The following is a 5,030-nucleotide window of genomic DNA, read 5'->3' as shown; positions in this document are numbered from 1 at the left end:
CCAGCGGCTCTCAGAGTCCCGGTCGGCTTATAACAGTATCCGGCTCGGACTCTTAACTACTCTTGCCTTACATTACAAGTCTTGCCATAACGGCGGTTTATCACTACGGGCCTTAAGCCGCCTCCGGGTCTTAAGCCCATTATTGATCCGCCATCCTCAAGCTTGGTACTGGGCTTCACGTGATGACCCTTACGACATAACCCGGCCCATCCTGGGCGGGTGACTCTAACGGTTATATCCTCAACAGCTTTGTTCCGGTACTCTATTAAAAGGAGGCCTTAATATCCCTTAGTTTCCATTGGGACCCCGCTGCCACGGGAGGGTAGGACAAAAGATGTCATGCAAGTTCTTTTCCATAAGCATGTATGACTATATTCGGAATACATGGCTACATTACATTGATGAATTGGAGCTAGTTCTGTGTCACCCTATGTTATGATTGATACCTGATGAACCGCATCCGGCATAATTCTCCATCACCGATCCAATGCCTACGAGCTTTTCACATATTGTTCTTCGCTTATTTACTTTCCTGTTGCTACTGTTACAATCAATACAAAACACCAAAAATATTACTTTTGCTACCGTTACTTCTATTACCATTACCACTACTATCATATTACTTTGCTACTAAATACTTTGCTGCAGATATTAAGTTATCCAGGTGTGGTTGAATTGACAACTGAACTGCTAATACTTGAGAATATTCTTTGGCTTTCCTTGTGTCGAATCAATTAATTTGGGTTGAATACCCTACCCTCGAAAACTATTGCGATCACCTATACTTGTGGGTTATCACCTAACAATGCCCTCAAAATCAACACTTACACTCATGGCTGAATAAAAAAATCAACAACACTTCCCCCAACTAAACATTGTCCTGGACATGAAACTGCATGGATTAATTAATAATGATCTTAGTATGCCTATGTGTGTACCCGCACGTGGTCGTCACGACAAGGCAGACTTTATCATCCATGGTAACAAGGCTTAAGCTGTGCACGCCGGAGGAACTACGCGAAGAGGCACTAAAGGGGTGCTCTCCCTCACAAGTATTCCATGGTCGAACACCATAGCGAGCCGAACACCACAGATGCAGGGACCCCTTGACTGACACATCAACCATGCTTGTTTCAGTAAGAAATTTGCATGCACTTTTAGCGAGTCAAGATATTGGCGCCAACAATTACATAAACCAAACAATGATATAAGTATAGAAGTCATTCGATTATTTAACTGCAGCACATCCGTCTAGCTAACTAAAACAATAACCAAAATATATGAAAAAGGGATAATACTAACCATAAGCTTGTATATCTTCAGTCTTGGCTCATAACCAAACAACTTGAAAAGGTAGAAACTGCTGACGGTAAAAAGAAGGTAAGTGAAACAATTAAGAGATTTTCAAAGAGAAGCTCACTTTAGTTGTATGCAACATCCGGCAACCATGTCTTCATGTGAGCATCTCCTCAAGCTAGCAATAGTTCATCGTGACCCTTGTTTGCTTCTCACCCAGCCTGTAGGATCGACAATCAATTTATTCAATGAGAGAAACAAACTTAAGTACAAATCTAATGAAATTCGAACATAATTAGAAATAACCTAATGCAATCAAATCAACCAATAAACTGATTAAGATTTTTTTTCAAAAGGGGATAACCCAACTGATTAGAACATTACTTGCTAGATTTCCTATCCTTGTGTATCATATGAATACTCCATGCACATCAACATGTCAGGGGTGATGTGGCCACAGATGGGTTCCTCTTGTGTACCGATCGAATGGAACCACTTCATCCACGGAGGCGGCGTCCCTAGGGATCGGCAGAGGAGGTGGCGTGCCCTCGGCTTCCACGATGGCGGAGGCGGAGGCAGGGAACCCTAGACAGAAATCGAGGGAGGAGTGGCGGCATGGTTTTTTTTCTTCTGTAATATTTTGTAAAGAGAATAAAATGCAGGTGGTGGTGGGAGGTGGGACGGAAAAAAACCAGATGTAAGTGGTGGGACAAAAAAAGACCGTGCGATGGACGCAATCCTACCAACTGCTCCTTTAGGAGTAGAGATAAAAGCAAGGCTGCACACACCTAGGTTCAGTGCTCTTAATTAAATTTAACAAGTAGCAAAGAATTGAATGTCAAAATTCATCAAAGATACTTAATCTGTTGTCAGCGATGACTTGTTGCACATACCAGAGGTCTAATATTCTTCAATTCTCTTCTCTTTTCTTTCGGAGTAATATGCAAAATTAGCTAGATCCATGCCCAGTCTACACTAAAAGAGCATAAGAACTTATTTTTGGGATTATAGGCTAAACAGAAGTATGGCAAGCTACGCAGATAACAAGGCAACTTGAAACTATTTTTCAAGCAAATGTAAACAATATCAGACACACATAAATCATACCACAGTATCATACTTCAGACGTAAACCGAACAAACAAAATTCATATCAGAGTATTTAGACATAAGTTGTTTACATCTGCCAACATTATATCCAACGGAACTTGAGGAAATTATGTTCTTAAATACAGAGAAGGTTTACCTCACTGAATGGATCTTTTATATCATCACGCTCGACGCTGCTTTCCTGCAGAGTGCGGACATGCAAGTTAATTACTATGCATAAGAAGTCCAGCAGGTGTATTAGGACCACCGTATACTTACATAGTTAGGAAAAATAACCATGTCAACATCATCGGGGACGTCAGCTAACATGCGTCTGATGGAATACTACCGGGATATAACAACTCATCGGTGTCTAGATGCATTATCCAATCCATGCCAGATTCCTACCATGAAGAAAAATGCTTTTTGTTTATGATAAATACAATACACTAAACGAACACTATTAATAATTGCTGGTGATAAGCAGAAAACAAACATACATACCCGGGCCATCACAATGGCCATCTCCATGTTGAGTGACCGCTTCAAAAATAGTTCGTGGTTGCAAGGCTTGTAGAAGAATCCTGCGAGCCAGGTTTCGTTCCAGATTCGGCTGCAGGTGAAACATACACATCATCAGAATGGGCATCAAAATGAATTTGTGTATAGCCCGACGAGGCACGCGGGCGGCGAAGATTGTTTCGGACCACCTGGCCTGCTGCTCCTCAAGCTCCTTGGTCCTGTACACCACCTTCACCCCCCTAAAGAAGAAGAAGAGAAACAGAGTCAGAGATTGAGAACAAGCAGAGTGAAATTGGTACTACTGGATTCTTGGAAATCTCAAGCGAGGAACGCACGGGGATGGACTTGAGGACCCCGGCGACGCTAGGCTTGGCGGCCTTGCCCTCGACGAAGAGCAAAAAGTGTGCAACGCCAATGACCTTGTGGTAGAAGAGCCACGGCAGGATCTGGTCCAGGCCTGTGGAGGTGCTCGGACACCTGGCAAGCAAGCAAAAGATCAGCAGGTCGGACACATCGGCCAGCGACCGACGAGGAAGAGGGAAGAGGTGAGATTGGAAAGGTAGTACTTTGGGGTGGTGGGTGTCCGTCGCATCGAAGTGGAAGGACCAGCCGCGGAGTTAGGGGAAGGCGGGGGCGGCGGGCACCTCGACGCAGGAGGGGGCGAAGGAGTGGAGGGACTGCAGCCTCGACGGGGCCGGCACGGCCAGGCGAGGGTAGCCGGCGTCGTCCACGCCTCCGCCGCGCCACTGGAGCGCGAACGCGAGGAGGGCGAGCGCTAGCAGTTGGGCGGTGAGGAGGAGCAGCAGGTGGCGCCACGCCGCGCCGCCGCCGCCGACGCGGTGGGGGACGGCGACCGAAGATCGGGCCGAGGGCGACGCCGGAGAAGAGCACAACCCTAGAGCGGCGGCGGCGAACGTCAGGAGGAATCGCTCGGCGACCAATTGCCCCACCCTGATTTTTTTTCGTGGGTTTATTTTCGTAGATTTTTTTCTAAGCATTTTTTTCTCGATCGGCCGTGTGGGAGGAGGGAATCGGCACTGGAACCAGGGCGGGATCGCGGTTACGTACGAGATGGGACTGAGGACGAAAATAAACCAGAATTGGTGGGACGAAAAAAAACCTAGAAGCGAGACTACCAACTGCTTCATTAAAAGTAGAAATCAGGTAGCCTCTAAGATGGACCCTAGCCGGAATAAAAAGTGTTCTAAATAACATCACATTTATCCAATCAACCACCTTTCTCTAGGATTTTCTTTCACTGGTGAGTAGGGCCAACCGATTTATTTAATTGTTGGAGATGACATCAAAGGTTAGAGACGCCTCTATTTTGTTCTTAATTAGAAGCACCGATGCAGTGCAACGTATAGAGGCTGCCTCTAAGAGTCGAGTGGGGGCTTAGAGGTAGCAAAATTGATACATTGCTCTTAGCAGCAGATGATGAGGCATCAGCATTGCATTTTTTTTAATACAATATAGACACATACGTTCATACGAACGCACATACACTCATGCCTTATAAACACAGTTCTGTATGAATCGAGAGGTAAGATATGCATATCTTACCTCTATGAGCACGTCCGAGAGAGTGAGGCGACGGTTCATCTTGAGATTGAAGAAGTCATCACAGACGCTTTCATAGTCAATAAAAACATCGTATCCACGGAACTAATGTCATCAGAAGTCTTGAAATAAATTTAAAAAAATACTAGCACGACTTGAACTCTAATGAACCAAGCATACTAGTGTTCTCCTAACGTCTCTATGTATTAGGCTTTCCCCCAAATTCCTTCCCCAGCTCCTTCCCCTCTCTCCTGCTGTCTCCCTGCGGGAGGATATCTGGTGTCTCCCTGCGGGAGGATATCTGGTGCTACGGGAGCACCTAAGATTAGGTGCTCTAGGAGCTTTTCAACCGTTAGATCTGAAATCCGAAGGTCGAGGAGAGAGCTCACGCTTTTATTCAAAGAACACCCCCAGAAATTTGATATTGCAAATCGGGTCCAGCACATCTGTAGATGACCGTTGGATTTCAGATCCAATAACTGAGAAGCTCTTGGAGCACCTAAACTTATGTGCTCCCGTAGCACCTGATATTTTCCCGTCTCCCTGCAGTTGTAACTTTGTGGA

At 45.4% G+C, this 5,030-nt stretch overlaps 1 pseudogene; it reads right to left on the bottom strand.

The window, feature by feature from the left end:
* Positions 1-2,520: 2,520 nt before the first annotated feature.
* Positions 2,521-3,498, bottom strand: LOC123142654 (glycosyltransferase-like KOBITO 1; annotated as a pseudogene).
* Between the last annotated feature and the right edge of the window lie 1,532 nt (positions 3,499-5,030).

This window comes from Triticum aestivum, chromosome 6D, assembly GCF_018294505.1.
Source record: "Triticum aestivum cultivar Chinese Spring chromosome 6D, IWGSC CS RefSeq v2.1, whole genome shotgun sequence".
NCBI classification, from domain to species: Eukaryota; Viridiplantae; Streptophyta; class Magnoliopsida; order Poales; family Poaceae; genus Triticum; species Triticum aestivum.
Note: the sequence above shows the minus strand (reverse complement) of the source record. Positions and strands in the feature narration are given on the sequence as shown.